The sequence below is a fragment of the Oryx dammah genome, unplaced genomic scaffold, assembly GCF_014754425.2.
Source record: "Oryx dammah isolate SB20612 unplaced genomic scaffold, SCBI_Odam_1.1 HiC_scaffold_29, whole genome shotgun sequence".
In the NCBI taxonomy this organism is placed as follows: domain Eukaryota; kingdom Metazoa; phylum Chordata; class Mammalia; order Artiodactyla; family Bovidae; genus Oryx; species Oryx dammah.
In genome coordinates this window covers 113,783,779-113,804,789 of record NW_024070213.1, presented here as the reverse complement: position 1 = coordinate 113,804,789, position 21,011 = coordinate 113,783,779, and the positions used below count along the sequence as shown (strand labels likewise).

The 21,011-nt window shown below is 35.3% G+C and overlaps 1 long non-coding RNA gene across 1 annotated transcript; it reads left to right on the top strand.

The window, feature by feature from the left end:
• Positions 1-10,246: 10,246 nt before the first annotated feature.
• On the top strand, positions 10,247-19,610 carry LOC120857956. The gene is made up of 3 exons (XR_005719793.1): positions 10,247-10,328; positions 14,522-14,529; positions 19,600-19,610. It is a non-coding gene; the product is annotated as an uncharacterized LOC120857956 (long non-coding RNA).
• The last annotated feature ends 1,401 nt before the right edge of the window (positions 19,611-21,011 follow it).

The following is a 21,011-nucleotide window of genomic DNA, read 5'->3' as shown; positions in this document are numbered from 1 at the left end:
GGGGACACATGTACACCCACATACTAATGATGAGAAAACAGAAAGAAATTAAGGCAACAATTTTCTTCACCATTGCAATGAAAAGAATAAAATACTTAGGAATAAATCTACCTAAAGAAAAAAAAAAGACCTATATATAGAAAACTATAAAACACTGATGAAAGAAATAAGAAAGGACACAAATAGATGGAGAAATATACCATGTTCATGGTTCAGAAGAATCAAGATAGTGAAAATGAATATACTACCCAAAGCAATCTATAGATTCAATGAAATCCCTATAAGCCAACAACGGTATTTTTCAGAGAACTGGACAAATAATTTCACAATTTTTATGGAAATACAAAAAACCTCAAATAGCCAAAGAAGAATGGAATTGGAGGAATCAACGTGCCTGACCTCAGACTATACTAAAAAGCAGTAAGACAGAAATATAGATCAACGGAACAAAATAGAAAGCAGAGAGATAAATCCATTCACCTATGGACAACTTATCTTTGACAAAGGAGACAAGAATATACAATGGAGAAAAGACAATCTCTTTAAAAAGTGGTGCTGGGAAAACTGGTCAACCACTTGTAAAATAATGAAACTAGAACCTTTTTCTAACACCACACACAAAAATGAACTCAAAATGGATTAAAGATGTAAATGTAAGAGCAGAAACTATAAAACTCCTAGAGGAAAACATAGAAAAGACACTCTCTGACATAAATCACAGCTGGATCCTCTATGAACCACCTCCCAGAGTAATGGAAATAAAAGCAAAAATAAACAAATGGGACCTAATTAAATTTAAAAGTTTTTGCACTATGAAGGAAACTATAAGCAAGGTAAAAAAAAAAGACAGCATTCAGAATGGGAGAAAACAATATCAAATGAAGCAACTGACAAATAATTAATCTCAAAAATATACAAGCAGCTCATGTAGCTCAATTCAAATAAAAAAAAAAAAAAAGGCCCAAACAAAAAATGGGCCAAAGAACTAAATAGACATTTCTACAAAGAAGAGATACAGATGGCTAACAAACACATGAAAATTCGAGATACCAAGGGAACATTTCATGCAAACATGGGATCAATAAAGGTCAGAAATGGTAGAGACCTAACAGAAACAGAAGATAGTAAGAAGAGGTGGCAAGAAAGCACAGAAGAACTGTACAAAAAAAGATCTCTGTGACCCAGATAATCACGATGGTGTGATCACTCACATAGAGCCAGACATCCTGGAATGTGAAGTCAAGTGGGCCTTAGGAAGCATCACTACGAACATAGATAGTGGAGGTGATGGGATTCCAGTTCAGCTATTTCAAATCCTAAAAGATGATGCTGTGAAAGTGCTGCACTCCATATTCCAGCAAATTTGGAAAACTCAGTAGTGGCCACAAGACTAGAAAATGTCAATTTTCATTCCAATCCCAAAGAAAGGCAATGCAAACTACCACACAATTGCACTCATCTCACATGCTAGTAAAGTAATGCTCAGTTCAGTTCAGTCGCTCAGGCGTGTCTGACTCTTTGCGACTCCATGAATTGCAGCACGCCAGGCCTCCCTGTCCATCACCAACTCCCGGAGTTCACTCAGACTCATATCTGTCAAGTCGGTGATGCCATCCAGCCATCTCATCCTCTGCCATCCCCTTCTCCTCCTGCCTCCAATCCCTCCCAGCCTCAGAGTCTTTTCCAATGAGTCAGCTCTTCGCATGAGATGGCCAAAGTACTGTAGTTTCAGCTTTAGCATCATTCTTTCCAAAGAACACCCAGGACTGATCTCCTTTAGAATGGGCTGGTTGGATCTCCTTGCAGTCCAAGGGACTGTCAAGAGACTTCTCCAACACCACAGTTCAAAAGCATCAATTTTTCGGCACTCAGCTTTCTTCACAGTCCAAATTGCACATCCATACATGACCACTGGAAAACCCATAGCCTTGACTAGACGGACCTTTACTGGCAAAGTAGTATCTTTGCGTTTTAATATGCTATCTAGGTTGATCATAACTTTTCTTTCAAGGAGTAAGTATCTTTTAATTTTATGGCTGCAATCACCATCTGATGCCCAGGAGTTCCAGAAAAACATCTATTTCTGCTTTATTGACTATGCCAAAGCCTTTGACTGTGTGGATGACAATAAACTGTGGAAAATTCTTCAAGAGATGGGAATACCAGACCACCTGACCTGCCTATTGAGAAATCTGCATGCAGGTCAGGAATAAACAGAACTGGATATGGAACAACAGATTAGTTCCAAAGAGGAAAAGGAGTACATCAAGGCTGTATATTGTCACCCTGCTTATTTAAATTATATACAGAGTACATCATGAGAAATGCTGGGCTGGAAGAAACACAAGCTGGAATCAAGATTGCTGGGAAAAATATCAATAACCTCAGATATGGAGATGACACCATTCTTATGGCAAAAATGGAAGAACTAAAGTGCCTCTTGATGAAAGTGAACGAGGAGAGTGAAAATGTTGGCTTAAATCTCAACATTCAGAAAACTAAGATCATGGCACCCAGTCCCATCACTTCATGGGGAATAGATGGGGAACAGTGGAAACAGTAGCAGACTTTATTTTGGGGGGCTCCAAAATCACAGCAGATGGTGATTGCAGCCATGAAATTAAAAGATGCTTACTCCTTGGAAGAAAAGTTATGATCAATCTAGACAGCATATTGAAAAGCAGAGACATCACTTTTTTAACAAGGGTCCATCTAGTCAAGGCTATGGTTTTTCCAGTGGTCATGTATGGATGTGAGAGTTGGACTATAAAGAAAGCTGAATGCTCAAGAATTGATGCTTTTGAACTGTGGTGTTGGAGAAGACTCTTGAGAGTCCCTTGGACTGCAAGGAGATCCAACCAGTCCATCCTAAAGAAGATCAGCCCTGAGTATTCATTGGAAGAATTGATTTTGAATCTAAACTCCAGTACTTTGGCTACCTGATGTGAAGAGCTGACTCATTTTAAAAGACCCTGATCCTGGGAATGATTGAGGGCAGGAGGATAAGGGGCCGATGTAGAATGAGATTGTTGGATGGCATCATTGACTCAATGGACATAAGTTTGGGCAAACTCTCAGAGTTGGTGATGGTCAGGGAGGCCTGCTGTGCTGCATTTCAAGGGGTTGCAAAGAGTCAGACATGACCAAGCTGCTTAACTGTACTGATTTCCTTGATTGCTTAAGATTGTTAATTCAATAAGAAAAGGGGAAAAAAAGAAAGTATCCCGTCTCTTTAGAATTCTTTCACAGATGTCTCTCTGAATGCCTTCTTAGCCATGTCAGTGTTAAAATAATGGGAAACATATGTGCTGAACTTTGTGACATACCAAGTAGATTGAAACACACAACTCTGGTTCTTGGACGATAAGATCATTATCACCCATCCTGGCACCTGCATGTTGAACCACAAAGACAATCTTTCATCCCCACAACTGCCTGGTCTAGGGACAGGTCAGGAGGAATGACAGTTGCTATGGGAAATGCTAAAATTTAGTAGCCACTTTCTCATCAAGTACTCCCCTGGAATCTACAAGAATTTGTTTAGACTCCAGAGTTATGAAAAAATTTATTCCAATAGTTCTTGTCAAGTCAATACTTGTTTTGGTGGAGGAACTAATATTTTGCACCTTCCTAATCCATTATTTTCCATGATGTTACTAAGTCATTTCTTTTGAATCCAGAATTAATTTATCTTTCTGATTCAAGATTGACTCTCAGATTCTTGCTTGTCTTATAAGTTATGTGTGTCTTTCTGTGACATAAAAATTATATTGTATAGAAGATTCACTCTAAAGTTGCTCCATCATTTTATCTAGAAAAGCCCACCATTGTCACCCATCGTGATAACATTTTAGAAGTAATTCTAAGTATACATGTTTTCACATCCAGGTTGAACTTTGTCTCAATGACCTCTTTATTCAGCGTTATTTTTTTTTTTTGGAGTTGGTACAATGTTACAATATAATTATGGCATTCACTTGCTGAAATTAAAGCAAAATAACTCCAAGACTCTCCTGTATTTTAGTGAAGTGAAGGAGAATGTATACCTGTATATGTATTGTGAAGTCCCTTCACTATTCACCTGAATCTATCACCACACTGTTAATTAGCGACATTCCAACACAACGTGGAAAGTCCTTTTTTAAGAAAAGGTGCTTACAAAGAATATCCTCACCATGGAGTATAAAACATTACAAAGTCAGTCTAACTATTGCATAAATGATTTAAGTTCAATAGGAAGACTGATTCTTTGATAGTAAGAGATATTAAATATTAGAAAATATTTCATGATGGTTTAAGTGATCTCTTGAGTTATGTAACATGGTTAAATAAGTTTAAAATAGCCATATAGAACGAAATTTTTTAAATTGAGAACTCTTTTAATTTTAAAGTATTGATAAACATGCAAGCTGTTTTTGAAATTTAAGCTCAGTGGATTACTTTTTCAGAGGCCAGATGCAAAAGGCATCTGTACCCAGCTGTTACAAGAGGCACTTCTGTTTGTAGGAGGAACCAAAATCTATAACCAAAAACAGGGATGTTCTGAAAGCAGCTATTTTAATAGTAGAAAATATCATGATAGTACTTATGTTCTTAAAATAAAACTTTTTATTGTTTACTTTTAAAAAGTTGCACATATAAAAAGAAAAAAAGATCAAGAGTGAGTGACAGCAAACCTGTTCCTCTAATTTGTACCTAATATAAATACCAAAATAATAAATTACTTTTATATAGGAAAAAACAGATGTCAAACTGAATCTAGAATACAGGACACATTTTTTGTAATCTAGTCTTTTAAAAATAATTTTATTTTCTAATCATATTTGAAATCAAGGAAGATTATTTTTTGAAAAATATAGAAAATATCTGAAAATGGTTAACATAAATATTATTCAATCATTTAATTATACTTTATGCTTAGAAAGTCTTTTTCTTATCCCTATTTAGATCAGTTAACTCCCACGACTTAGGGGGATGGTGTTAACTATTTGTTTGGGAGTCCTAGGAGCGTATAGAAGCTGTCAGCAACCCACTTTAGTATTCTTGACTGGAGAATCTCATGGGCAGAGGAGCAGGCACTTATAATTATAAACTACAAATTATTATCAGTTATAACATGTATTATTGTAATTATACTTTATTACAATTATAAATTGTTACATATATTTATAATCTTCCCAAATATCCACCCAACTTTATATATATACATATATAAATATCAAAATTAACTTTGATAATTGAAATTACATTGTCAAAGAAAGTGGATATATTATGGTGTTAAGCACCGTATTCCTGATTTTGAATAATTAATCAGACAAAAATGTGTTTTCCAATGTTTTTTCAGAATATATTAGCTTGTGAATTTTTTAATGTATAACTTTTTGCTGAGATATCAGCATGAATACATTCCATAACAAATCACTCATATTCATCACTTTTAATTTCAGGGTTTATTGTCTTTGTGTTTAATTTCAGTTCTCAATGTCTATGTTTATAAACATTCTTTTCAGTGGTACATATTTTTCAAGTTTTGGGTCAAGAACTGCCACTTGCATTAAATAAATTTGAATACTTTTCCATATTTTTATGTGCTTTTAATATTTTATATGACATTGACATTATTTGTTGTGATAATTTTTAAATAATTTACTCAACAATCCCCACATCCAAAATTCTTTCTTTTGGGAAAGTGCAAGTTTGAGGCAAGATCCAAACTCTTTTATTATATATTTAGCTGTATTTATACATGGACATGTATTTTTGTCTCTCTTATGGTAGTATTTATGTCAAACTTTCTAAAAATACTTTGTTTTCATAAACTATATTGTGTTATTTGGCAGATATATTTAGAGGTACATATTACAACAAAGTGATATTTTTGTTATATTGTTTTAACTCTAACAATTTAACTTCTTTTATATAAATAATGCTATTCAGTCATGTTTTAATTTGAAAAGAATCTATGTGTCCATGCTTTTGTTTTATACTTTGTATTTAGTTATATTTTACATTTAACTCGTATAAGACAGCTAGTGTTTACTAAAGGCTAGACTCTAAAACATCAAGGGATTTTAGTCTACTGGTCAAGGTCAATTTTAAAATCTGGTCAATTTGGAAATCTTGAAATACCAAACTTGGAAATCTGGAGTCTAGAATCCAGGGAATGAGACATGGAAAAGAAAGATAATTAACATACTCTGATTCTCTGTACACACCAATACTAGATTTTTCTAAGCTGTCTTTAATTCAATGCTAGTTACTTCATTTTAACAGGTGACTTGATACCCACTGATGACTCAAAATCATGCCAAGTGGTTTTAAGCATTAGTTAAATCATCTCTGCTTTTTATTATATCTAATAATTGTATGATGCTTTACACATTAGAAAAAGCATCTTCAAGTATACAATATTAATTTTTCAATTTTTGCTTAAGAATCAAAATCTTAATATAATAATAATAAAATTATTTTCCTTGGCTCAATTAAATTGTCCATATTATAGTTTATTATTTATTTCTTTTACTCTGAGAAATTTGAAAAAATAGAGTAAAGGGTCATTAATCTTAATCCAAACAGGAGATGGCAAGAGTGAACGTCAACATTCTAGGAATCAGCTAACTAAAAAGGACTGGAATGGGTGAATTTAGCTAAGATGACCATTATATCTACTACTGTGGGCAGGAATCCCTTAGAAGAAATGGAGTAGCCATTATATTCAACAGAAGAGTCCCAAATGCAGTACTTGAATGCAATCTCAAAAACAACAGAATGATCTCTGATCGTTTCCAAGGAAAACTATTCAATAACACAGTAATCCAAGTCTATGCCCCAACCAGTAACGCTGAAGAAGCTGAAGTTGAAGTTGAATGGTTCTATGAAGACCTACAAGACTTTTTAGAACACACAAAAAAGATGTCCATTTCATTATAAGGGACTGGAATGCAAAAGTAGGAAGTCAAGAAATACCTGGAGTAACAGGCAAATTTGGCCTTGGAATGCGGAATAAAGCAGGGCAAAGGCTAAAAGAGTTTTGCCAAGAGAACGCATTGGTCATAGCAAACACCCTCTTCCAAGAACACAAGAGAAGACTCTACACATGGACATCACCAGATGGTCAACACCAAAATCAGATTGATTATATTCTTTGCACCCAAAGATGGAGAATCTCTATACAGTCAGCAAAAACAAGACCAGGAGCTGACTGTAGCTCAGATCATGAGCTCCTTATTGCCAAATTCAGACTTAACTTGAAAAGAAAGTAGGGAAAACCACTAGACCATTCAGGTATGGCCTAAATCAAATCCTTTATGATTATACAGTGGAGGTGAGAAATAGATTTAAGGGCCTAGATCTGATAGATAGAGTGCCTGACGAACTATGGACTGAGGTTCGTGACACTGTACAGGAGACAGGGATCAAGACCATGCCCATGGAAAAGAAATGCAAACAAGCAAAATGGCTGTCTGGGGAGGCCTTACAAATAGCTGTGAAAAGATGAGAAGTGAAAAGCAAAGGAGAAAAGGAAAGATATAAGCATCTGAATGCAGAGTTCCAAAGAATAGCAAGAAGAGATAAGAAAGCCTTCCTCAGTGATCAATGGAAAGAAATAGAAGAAAGGAACAGAATGGAAAAAACTAGAGTTCTCTTCAAGAACATTAGAGATACCAAGGGAACATTTCATGCAAAGATGGGCTCAATAAAGGACAGAAATGGTCCGGACCTAACAGAAGGAGAAAATATTAAGAAGAGGTGGCAAAAATACATAGAACTGTACAAAAAGAACTTCATGACCCAGATAATCACGAAGGTGTGATCACTCACCTAGAACTAGATATCCTGGGATGTGAAGTCAAGTGGGCATTAGAAAGCATCACTACAAACAAAGCTAGTGGAGATGATGGAATTCTAGTTGAGCTGTTTCAAATCCTGAAAGATGATGCTGTGAAGGTGCTGCACTCAATATGCCAGCAAATTTGGAAAATTCAACAGTAGCCACAGGACTGGAAAAAAGCCAGTTTTCATTCCAATCCCAAAGAAAGGCAATGCCAAGGATTGCTCAAACTACCACACAATTGGACTCATCTCACACACGGGCATGACTGAGTGACTTCACTTTCACTTCACTTTCATGCATTGGAGAAGGAAATGGCAACCTCCTCCAGTATTCTTGCCTGGAGAATCCCAGGGACAGAGGAGCCTAGTGGAGTGCAGTCTATGGTGTCGCACAGAGTTGGACACGACTGAAGCAACTTAGCAGCAGCAGCAGCACATGCCTGTAAAGTAATGCTCAAAATTCTCCAAGCCAGGCTTCATCAATATGTGAACTGTGAACTTCCAGATGTTCAAGCTGGTTTTAGAAAAGGCAGAGGAACCAGAGATCAAATTGCCACATCCGCTGGATCATGCAAAAAGCAAGAAAGTTCCAGAAAAACATTTATTTCTGCTTTATTGACTATGCCAAAGCCTTTGACTGTGTGGATCATAATAAACCGTGGAAAATTCTGAAAGAGATGGGAATACCAGAGCAATTGACCTGTCTCTTGAGAAATCTACATGCAGGTCAGGAAGCAACAGTTAGAACTGGACATGGAACAACAGACTGGTTACAAATAGGAAAAGGAATACGTCAAGGCTGTATATTGTCACCCTGCTTATTTAACTTCTATGCAGAGTACATCATGAGAAACGCTGGACTGGAAGAAGCACAAGCTGGAATCAATATTACTGGGCAAAATATCAATAACCTCAGATATGCAGATGACACCACCCTTATGGCAGAAAGTGAAGAGGAACTAAAAAGCCTCTTGATGAATGTGAAAGAGGAGAGTGAAAAAGTTGACTTAAAGCTTAACATTCAGAAAACGAAGATCATGGCATCTGGTACCATCACTTCATGGGAAATAGATGGGGAAACAGTGGAAACCATGTCAGACTTTATTTTTTTGGGCTCCAAAATCACTGCAGATGGTGATTGCAGCCATGAAATTAAAAGACGTTTACTCCTTGGAAGGAAAGTTATGACCAACCTAGATAGCATATTCAAAAGCAGAGACATTACTTTGTCAACAAGTCTGTCTAGTCAAAGCTATGGTTTTTCCTGTGGTCATGTATGGATGTGAGAGTTGGACTGTGAAGAAAGTTGAGCGCCAAAGAATTGATGCTTTAGAACTGTGGTGTTGGAGAAGACTCTTGAGAGTCCCTTGGACTGCAAGGAGATCCAATTAGTCCATTCTATAGGAGATCAGTTCTGGGATTTCTTTGGAAGGACTGATACTAAAGCTGAAACTCCAGTACTTTTCCCACCTCATGCAAAGAGTTGACTCATTGGAAAAGACTCTGATGCTGGGAAGGACTGGGGGAAGGAGGAAGAGGGGATGACAGAGAATGCGATGGCTGGATGGCCATCACCAACTTGATGGACGTGAGTTTGAGTGAACTCCGGGAGTTAGTGTTGGACAGGGAGGCCTGGCATGCTGCAATTCAGGGGGTCGCAAAGAGTCAGACATGACTGAACCTTAATCCTGATAATGCATAGCATAAAACAAATCTAAAGTATAGTTAACCTCAGTTCAGTTCAGTTCAGTTCAGTCATTGTTGAAGCCTGGCTTGAGGAATTTTAAGCAATACTTTACTAGCGTGTGAGATGAGTGTAATTGTGTGGTAGTTTGAGCATTCTTTGGCATTGCCTTTCTTTGAGACTGGAATGAAAACTGATCTTTTCCAGTCTTGTGGCCAATGCTGAGCTTTCTGGATTTGGTGGCATATTGAGTGCAGCACTTTCACAGCATCATCTTTCAGGATTTAAAATAGCTCAACTGGAATTCTATCACCTCCGCCACCTTTGTTCATAGATGCTTCCTAAGGCCCACTTAACTTCGCTTTCCACGATGTCTGGCTCTAGGTGAGTGATCACACCATCGTGATTATCTGGGTCGTGAAGATCTCTTTTGTACAGTTCTTCTGTGTATTTTTGCCACCTCTTCCTAATATCTTCTGCTTCTGTTATGTTCATATTATTTCTGTCCTTTATTTTGCTCATGTTTGCATGAAATGTTCCCTTGGTATCTCGAATTTTCTTAAAGAGATCTCTAGTCTTTCCCATTCTACTGTTTTCCTCTAATGCTTTGCCTTGATCACTGAGGAAGCCTTTCTTATCTCTTTGCTATTCTTTGGAACTCTGCATTCAAATGGCTATATCTTTCCTTTTCTCTTTTGCCTTTTGCTTCTCTTCTTTTCACAATTATTTGTAAGGCTTCCTCAGAAAACCATTTTGGCCTTTTGCATTTATTTTTCTTGGAGATGGTCTTGACTCCTGCCTTCTATACAATGTCATGGTCCTCCATAAATAGTTGTTTAGGCACTCTGTCAGGTCTAATCCCTTGAATCTATTTCTCACTTGCACTGTATAATCATAAGGAATTTGATTTAGGTCATACCTGAATGGTATAGTGGTTTTCCCTGCTTTTTTCAATTTACGTTTGAATTTGGCAATAAGGAGTTCATGATCTGAGCCACAGTCTGTTCTCAGTTTTGTTTTTGCTGACTGTCTAGAGCTTCTCCATCTTTGGCTCCAAAGAATATAATCAATCTGATTTTGGTGTTGAACTTCTGGTGATGTCCATGTGTACAGTCTCCTCTTATGCTGTTGGAAGAGTGTATTTGCTATGACTAGTGTGTTCTCTTGGCAAAACTCTGTTAGACTTTGCCCTGCTTCATTCTGTACTGCAAGGACAAATTTGCCTGTTACTTCAGGTGTTTCTTGACTTCCTACTTTTGCATTCCAGTCCCCTATAATGAAAAGGACATCTTTTTTGGGTGTTACTTCTAGAAGGTCTTGTAGATCTTCATAGAACCATTTAACTTCAGCTTTTTCAGCATTACTGGTCAGGGCATTGACTTGCATTACTGTGACTTTAAATAAGAGACTCCAAGCTATGAAAATTTTGGTATGTGCAAGATGATTCTGCTCTATCAATGATTCCATAATTAGCATTGATTTTGTCCTTTTTTTTTAGCTTTATAATGGCTTAGTTTCCTAACCTATGAAAATGATCATGTCCTGGAAAAAGTGCCAAAAACTCTGTATCAAGAAGCTTTGAACTTGAGTATCTCTGAAGTCATTTTCAATTTTATTATTCATAGATCTCTGAATGTGATACTTTATAGTTTTTTAATTTTTAAAACAATGGTTGTTACATTTTTTATTCATTTCCCCTTATATCTCCTGCTCAGCAAAACTTCTACCAAAGTAAATGACTTATACTTTTGAGTATTTTGGTGTTTTTTCCCAGTGTTTTGCAATCAGTAAATATTATATGGGATTTTTCAGTTATTGAATGAAAATTGGCAAGTGAACTAATTATTTATCATATATTTCTACTGAAATGAGATATTTTATTCCAGAAATACATGTTTTCCTCTAAGTTCTTTGATATTTTTCAAAAATAGGGTCTCCCCTGGTGGCTCAGTGAGAAGGGAAATGCCTGCCAATGCAGGAGACAGAGTTTCAATCCCTGATCAGGGAAGATCCTACATGCCAAAGAGCAACTGAGCCCATTTACCACAACTGTTGAGCCTGTGCTCTAGAGCCTGGGAGCCACAACTATGGAGCCCACGTGCTGCCACTTTTGAAGTCTGTGAACTATAGAGCTCATGCTCCACACCTGTACACTGTAACTAGAGAGTAGCCCCCACTCTCTGCAACTAGAGAAAAACCCACACAGCAACTAAGACCTAGCACAGTCCAAAAAAATTTTTTTTTTACTTTGTGTATTTTGCAAAAAAAGAATTCATGTTAGCTCATATTTTCTTTTGCTTTACTGCTGCTGCTGCTGCCGCTGCTAAGTCACTTCAATCGTGTCCGACTCTGTGCAACCCTATAAAAGGCAGCCCACCAGGCTCCACCATCCCTGGCACTCTCCAGGCAAGAACTCTGGAGTGGGTTGCCATTTCCTTCTCCAATGCATGAAAGTGAAAAGTGAAAGTGAAGTCACTCAGTCGTGTCCAACTCTTCACAACCCCAGGGACTGCAGACTACCAGGCTCTTCTGTCCATGGGGTTTTCCAGACAAGAGTACTGGAGTGGGGTGCCATTGCCTTCTCTGTTTGCTTTGCTAGGATTAGCTATTTTTTTTTCTTTTTATCATTTCTGAAATCAACACAAAGTATGTGTGGACACTGTGATGTCAACCTTTGTGATAGTGAACACTCAAAGTTGAAAGTGATTTAGAGCTTGAATATCTATCTCAAAAGCTTATAATGTCATCAAAAAACTTTCTGAGCTGATTTTTTTTTCTTTGATTCTAAAAGAAAAGGTGAAATTCAGCTTAAATGTGAACATTTTGGAGAGTTTAGCCAAAATGAATTTAGCCTTTTTTTTTTTTCTTGTACTTACTTGAGAATGAACAAAGTTAATTTTCTCATTCTGATAAAAATCCCCTCCCGCATGTATTTGTGCTCACTTAAGAGCAACTAAAATTATAAACGTGAATCTTGATAGGAATAGAACTCTTATTGTGAAAGAAAAAGATCAAGATAAATTTATAAAAATTATTCAAGATTTTTGGAAGTTATGATGGTGGATTAGACACAAAGTTGTGTCCAAATCTTGCGACCCCATGGACTATAGCCTGCCAGGCTCTTCTGTCCATGGGATTCTCCAGGCAAGAATACTAAAGTGGGTTGCCGTTTCCTTCTTCAGAGTATCTTCCTGACCCAGAGATCAAATCTAGGTCTCCTGCATTTCAGGCAGATTCTTTACCACCTTAGCTGTGAGGGAAGCCCAAATTGCTATTGGTGGTGGTTTAGAGGAGTATGGTGTGATAGTTTATATACATATGTAAGCTTATACAATATATTATGAATGCTTGTTCAATTCTCTAGTTAATAGCACTGCCAATTAGTAGACAAAATACTGAATAAAAGCTAGAAATTCTGAATGTAACGTGCTCTTTGCTGTCAATTTCTTTTAGCTTTGCTTTCGCAATCTCCACTTCTTAAAAGTGAGGAGGGCATGGGGGAGTAAACAGTTTGGTACCTTGCATTGCTATGAAATGTGAGTAGCTGTTTTATTGATAATTTTCTAAGAATTCATATGTATATGAACTTTACTGAACTTTAATTAATTTTGTTTAAAATGTATTAAGGAAATCAACTTGAATCACAGAACAAGACTACACATAATACTTTAAATTCAGATACACTATTACATGCACTCTGCATAGTCCCCTGGTAATAAAATCTTCATTCTGCTTTCCCATAAAGCTGATTACAATACTTTCTGGGCCCAATAAAATATAAGACCTCTTTGGAATAATCCACTTGGATATTACTACTAGTATTGGAAGCAGGACAAGTAAAGGGAAGGAGTTCCTACCACAGAAAATTTTAAATCCTTCTTTGGTAACAAAAACTAAAGCCAAGCCCTTTTAATAACGGTTACTTGGTGACCCAACACTCAAATCTAGCCTTTTTTGGGACTCTATGGAGACTTCTGGGTTAACTCATTTTTCAATTTTTCTATTGGTGTAAATTTAGTAATTATTGTGTCATAAATATAAGATTGTGAATAAATTTGTCTCTACTATTTCATTTACACAATAAAATTATGTTAATTTTATAAACTTGTGGTTAGTTCTTCAGTTTTGGCTCTCACCACAGATTAAGTCTTCAGATCAGACGAGAGCACACTGACGTCAATGACATACCACCTCTACTTCTAAAGTAACAGTAAAACTCACTACACTGAGTTCTTAATATAGTTGCCTGAATTGCATTTAATCTATTTTGGACGTTATTCTCACTGACCCATATGTTTGGCAACCAAAACTAATTACAAGCCTTAATGAAGCTTGATACAATAGAAATGTTATCTTATTAGCACCTTATTTTGTGCCCATGCTACTCCAGTTTTACATTTCTTCACTATGGATCATATGATGCCCTATCACGGGGACAAATGAAACAGAAAGAAAATTCACTGAATCTACTCGAGAAAAACAAGAGTGCAATTTGCCACACAGCATGCCTTCTGATATGCACAAACAAGAACTTGTCATAACCATCTGTAGCTCTACTTACACAAAGATACACACAGGCCAAAACCCAGAGGAAGCCTGTCTGAATTAATAAATGTGTGGGAGAGGAGCTTGCAAGAAATATATCTTTAACAGATATGGGGAAGACTGTTACCAATTGCAAAGGAACTTGGAATCAACAAAAGTTCACTGTCAGTCTAAGTTTGTTTTGTTTTTGTTTTTCAGAAACATGCCAGGATATCAAGTGAATGCACTGGTAGTAGGAAAGGTAATTAAAAGATGGCACATATTATTTGCATATATGTACATTTCTGACATTTTGATTTGCTATGCTTTAATAATGATTATATGAGAATAATAGCATTAATTGAAATTCACTGTATAAAAGAAATGCAGTTGCTTCTCATACTCATCATTTTAATTCTCAAAACTATACATGTATTATTAATTTCTTTACAGATGGAGGGACTGAGGTACTTACCAAAGGTCACAAAGTTGGCACACAGAAGCAGAACTGTTGTCAGAATCTAGATAAACAACTAATAGCAATGAATTATACAAGAAAGAAAACTCCATGTTAAGGAGATAAGGACATTCAGTATCCTGTTCCTCAGCTATTTATTGAATCACAGGCAGTGGATATTTGTAGTTGACAGACTGTTGATTATGATGACAGTCTAACAGGGGTCTCTTAACAGAAAATGATTTTCAGACATAGATACCTAAAAGATGAGATGCGAGAATTTAGTTCTGCTTGCACTGAATCACACATTTCACTGATATTGTACTTGCTTTTCTAGAATAGTTAACCTCTCTATCATCATCATTTAGAACAAAATAGATTTATCTATCCTCAGTCATATCTCCTACTCTTCCAGGCTTCTCTCATCCCTTTGTGGTCACATTATCCAGATATGCCCCTACCTAATGGAGTTTGGTAAAACTCCAAAGCATAAATTTAACTCATTAATATGTAGAATTGCACTTCTGATCAATTCACTACAGGTTTCACACTCTACAAATATCTTCATTCTCAAGCTCATACTTGAGTGTGTCCTTGAGCAAATACTGCTGGTATTTTCAGAGATAGGCTAAAAATCTTACAGATTTTACTATAATTTTTATAAAAGCAACATGTAATTTATAAAAATATTTTCCAAGTGCTTCCTCATGCAGTTCAGCTTTGACAGTTACAGACACTCATGTCTAACTGAAGTGTTTTAAGTGTTCATGTTTGTAAGAGAGATTTCTTTTAAGTACTTTCATCAAAATGAAATGTGAAACACTTTTATAACAAACAACTAACAGAGAGTAGGACATTTTGTTCATGCTTGATTAGTTAATAAAAATGCAGAGAAACTTCAGAGGATACCTTCCCCCTACTCCCCTGGTGAGCATTTCCCTCATTATGTTTATATGAAGATGCTTCCAAAAATATCTTATGGAGAAGTTGAGTTTGAATTAATTACATAGAAAAATATTTTTTCTTACTACTGTTTTGAATATAATAAGGCCATAAATCAGCAAATTCTCACAACTTTTTGAAGACACCACAGTGACACCCATGACTCATATCAAGCTTGACAGTCATTAAGGACACTTTAAAAATATTTGTGGTATGTCTGGGTTGCTTCTCTGATGTCTCAGGTGTTAAAGAATCTGCCTGAAATGCAGGAGATACAGATTCGATCCCTGGGTTGGGAAGATCCCCAGGAGAAGGGAATGGCAATCCATTCCAGCATTCTTGCTTGGAGAATCCCATGGACAGAGGAACCTGGCAGGGCTCCAGTCCATAGTGTTGCAAAGAGTCGAACATGACTGGGTGACTAACACTTCACTTCATGTCTGAGCTATTCTTTTCCTTCAGACACCATCCCCCAAATCTGAGAAACATTTTCTGTTAACAATGCGGTTCTTTTTCTGCTGGAAACTCTTTGCCAATAAAGTAACTAAGATGCTATTAAAGCAATTGCAGACAAACAACACTAATTAATGTTAGTTATGAAAGTATTCGTGATTTGCTTCAACTTCTACCTAACCCCCTAAAACTAATAATGCTTCTGTGTTTGAAGCTATTGTGATCTGCACTGCTTTCCTTTGATGTGGATCACTCTAAGGATGTAAACTTTTCTTCTGGAATGCTTTAAAAAGGCTTTCCTCATAGATACTGCTCCTTCAGGACAGCTGTATCCATTTTTCTTATCCAATAATTTTTTCAAACTGCAAAAGTGTTACGACTAGGTCCCCAGTGATTTGGTCTTAGCTAGTCTTGCAGTCTTTAGAGCAGAAAATTCACAGTATGAAAAGATTTCAGGATAAGACAAATGCTGACTTGAAGGCTGGTTCTGTTAAACTGTGTTGAGTAAATAACCTAGACATTTGATTTTATTTATCAGTACATATTTGTAGTGAGGAATGGATAAAGATAATGTACAACCATGTGGCATACAGGAAGTAGTTGATAAATGTTATCTTATTATTTACTACTTATTTATCATGACTTTATTTACAAGTTCACATTCATTATCACTAGTTATTAACCCAGTCTCTCTTGACTATGACTTCTCCTCTATGACAGTTCTACTCATGCCAAGGTGTCACTGGAGAGGGCTATTATCATTTTTATATGACTAGTGGAAACTGGAGTGAGAGTTTACATTGTTTGGTCATAGTGGAATATGTTCATGAGACTAAAAATCACTTGTGCATATTGTTATTACCAGTCATTTTGGTGTAGGAATAACTTCTAAAGGTCCTTATTGCCCAATGCATAGTCACACCTTAAGTTATAATGTGAAGGTAAGACACAGATGGTAGGCTGCCTTTTGCTTTTTGTGATGGATCTCTTATTCATAATTTTTTTTTTAACCTTAAGGTACAAGTGATCATATAATATTATATATCAAGAATATAACTATTGCTTTTATAACTGAATATTGCCTGGCATTGTTTCAAGGTAATATTTATTGACATTAATGCCATGGTTGGAGTGACCTCTAAAACAGTGCTTATATTTGAAGTTAGTCTGTCCTAGAAACACAAGTCTCTGAGAAAAAGATTTGTGTGCAGGTCAATTATTGGGGAGTTTTGTCTGGGGGAAGTACCTATAATTGTGTGAGAAGCTGCACTGTTAGAGAGAAAAGGGAAACTGTGATGCCTTTCCAAGACAGTTTTAGCAGAGACCTTGACCGATCCTAAGAGGGACTATTGAGCAGGTATTGACATCCCGAACTGTTCTCAGTCATGAAAAGAGACCCAGGCATTTGTAGCCCAAAATAGATTAGTCGCTGGGTACAGTGGCTCTTGGAGAGGGAGCAAGGTATTGGATGAGGCAGCTCCCTTCAGAGAAATTCCTGGAGAGGGACTCCGCTGTGAATAGTCCTGGCAATATACCTTGCAGCTCAAGGAGTGAGTGCCTGGGTTCTGAATGGTGGACTTAGGTGTTGTGCCAGAGCTTCCACTGCGTGTGCCAAATTGATATATTTCATAGATTCATATATGAGGACAAATTTGCAAATGTTTTACTGAACCAAGTAGGAATGTTAAAAGAAACAAACATACTCACTCAGTAAATATTTTGTGTTAAAAAATAATTCCCCCCAAAGAAAACATATTAACATAAAAAATGTAGAAAAAGATCAAGAAGAAAGCATAATCATTAAATTGAAACTTACTATATATATGTGTGTGTATATAATTAATACAAGTATCATCTATATCTATGTCTCTCTATATATATTTTTTTCATGTTCTTTTAAAATTATAAATGAGGAGGGGAAAAATAAAACACTATTAATGTCAGCATTCCAATATATCTTATGAGAGAGTACCGTAGTTTTTCAAAAAGACTCATTTGTTTCCTACATAAATGATCATATCACACTTATAATTCCTCACTATACCTTTTGCAAATATGCAAAAACTCAACCAAGTCAAAGAGTTCTACACATATGACTTTTGAAAGAAAACTTTAATAATTTCAGTTCATCCACATAAGATTTTTATCAACAATAGTACTTTTTATGATACCAAACATTTCATGACATCTCTAATTCATATATAATAGAAAAGGCCATTTGAAATTTTTTACTTAAACTTCTTAATTTTGTTCACTTGGGGACACATTTAAACATATTGATATTTCTTGTAACATTAATATTTATATATTTTATATCAACACCCTTGTATTTCCATCAATTCAAGAAGAAGCAAGGTATTGGATGAGGCAGCTACCTTCAGATGACATTTTTAATCAATGACATTTTTCAAAAAATAGATGGATGAAGTTCAGACATGAAACTGGCTAGAAGTCTCTATTTATATTAATAGAATCAAAGGGGTCATTGCTTATCTTGTCCTGCACATTGCTCAGCTAATGTAAGTTTACATGTCCTTTGAAGTTAGTGGAGTCTCAGCTCTTAGATATTCTTTTTTATAGCACAGAGAAACTATCAAGAATATCTTTGCAGACTATCTTCATAAATCATATTTTTATAGTGTTTCTTGAAACCAGTAAATAGTTTTACCTAGTTAGGGAAAACGCTGTCTAAGTATAAACAGATGAAGTCTTTCATTTTTCTTAGAGAGAATTGGCATCTTTTTTTTTTTTTTTTAAATGCAAAGAATCAGTCTACTTTCATCCCAGTTTGAAGTTAGTTTGAATTATTCTAGGCAATTATTTTGATGTTTTATATGTTTCATTATTGGTTTAAAAACTATAGTATGAAAAGATATTATTATCTGTCTTCCAATAAAAAATTGAGAATCTGACTGGTTGAATTTCTTTTTCTAGCTAAATAATTAGGCCAACCTACTTAGGCAAATCTAAGAGTGCCTGGGGTCTAATGGTCTTGACTTTGCCTAACCAACTATAATTACAAGGATACGGTGAGATAACAAGATGCAGATTAAGAAATACATTCTCATAAATTAATTTACATGGAAATATGTGAACTCTTGGTTCTTGAATGTTTTGTACTCCTGGTCTATGAATCTGATGAAAAAACAAGTATTCACTCTTTTTAGTAATTATGTATTAAGTGTAATGCTTTTCATATATAAGTATGTTTCTTTTTTATCCTTCCCCACTCATATGATACAAACACACAATACACAAAACATTTATATGGGAAGTCAGTTTGAAAGGGGTAAAAATTTTAATACAAATATAAAATTTGGGTTTTTATAACCCTTATTATTCTAAGTATGATTTGTGTAAATTGAGCAAATGATATAATATTTCTAAATCCCAGTTTCAGAGTTTTGAAATGGAGATGATCATGACAACATTGTTCCAAGAAGTATTAATAATACTTCTTAAAAATCTTTCATTTAGTAATCAATAAACACAGAGTGAAGAAAGCCAGAAAGAAAAACACCAATACTGTATACTAACACATATATATGGAATTTAGAAAGATGGCAATGATGACCCTGTATGCAGGACAGCAAAAAAGACACAGATGTGTATAGCGGACTTTTGAACTTGGAGAGGGAGAGGGTGAGATGATTTGGGAGAATGGCATTGAAACATGTATAATATCATGTAAGAATCGAATTGCCAGTCTATGTCCAATGCAGGATACGGCATGCTTGGGGCTGGTACACGGGGATGACCCAGAGAGATGTTGTGGGGAGAGGGGTGGGAGGGGGGTTCATATTTGGGAACGCATGTACACCCGTGGTGGATTCATGTCAATGTATGGCAAAACCAATACAGAATTGTAAAGTAAAATAAAAAATAAATAAATAAATAAAATTAAAAAATAAATTCTAGCTATTAGCAAAGTTATATATTGAAAAGTCATTTACAATTTGAAGAAGTTTAAATAGTTTTATTTATGTCTTAATTTAGTTAGTAAAGATGAAACTTAAACTATAAAAAGAAAATAGTAAGTGACAAAGGCTTGCAAAGAACATACTTCTCTTAATTAGTGTGTCTTTACATGGAAATACAGTCATTTTTACAGCTTTAATGAAGCTACATATTTTGGAAACAGTTTTGATTAAGTATTTTCCCCAACTGCCAAATCACATTAATAAAATTTCAGAAAGTTTCTCAACTTGATTTGAAAAATATCAGAGAACTATTTAAAAATATAATATTGGCTTCATCACATTAGTAGTTTGTAAGCTCCATCCTAAACTAGATTTAAGAAGATTAAACTTTCCAAACTGAAAAACATTTTATTGTAAAAATCCTCATTAGAAAAGATATATTCTTTATATATTAATATAATATTTGCATATGTTAACTTTTAAAAAAATCAGGATTTTTTATAAATTTAACAGAGCACTATACTATCTCTATCAAATTTCAGAGAGGCAGTGGTAGTGTCACTATTCAGACTTGAAAAGGACACTTTGCAATCAGTTCAATTATTTCTCTTTTCTCTTTTTTAATAAATCTTTTCTCTTTGCCTTGCTTAATGCTCAACAATACATAAATTAAACATTCATCAAGTAGATGTTATGTTCCAGGAATCATGAAAAACTATGTACAGATAGAGCAGTAGAGTAAGGGAATAAAGACATGTGATGTTACCATCAGAATAATTTCTAAAACAACAATAATTTCTACAAGTTAAATAGAATGAATTAGTTTCTTAAAAGCCTGAAAGTTTTGAATAAGACACAAATTGAAAGCAGAGAGAGAAGCAAAGGCATAAACACCATAGTGGGAAGCACATAGCATGTTTCTGAAATGACAATAACTTAAGGATGGCTAGATAAGAGGGAGAGATGTAATTTCCTTGAACTAAAAACTTTGTAATTCAGGGAACTTTGTGGGCATAGTCTCCTTCCAAAAACCTGGGAGATACTACAGCATACTCTCGTGGTCTTATATTTATTTATTTATTTTCTTTCTTTCTTTTTTTTTTTTTTTAATTTATTTATTTATTTATTTTTAATTTTTACTTTACAATTCTGTATTGGTTTTGGCATAGATTGACATGAATCCACCACAGGTGTACAT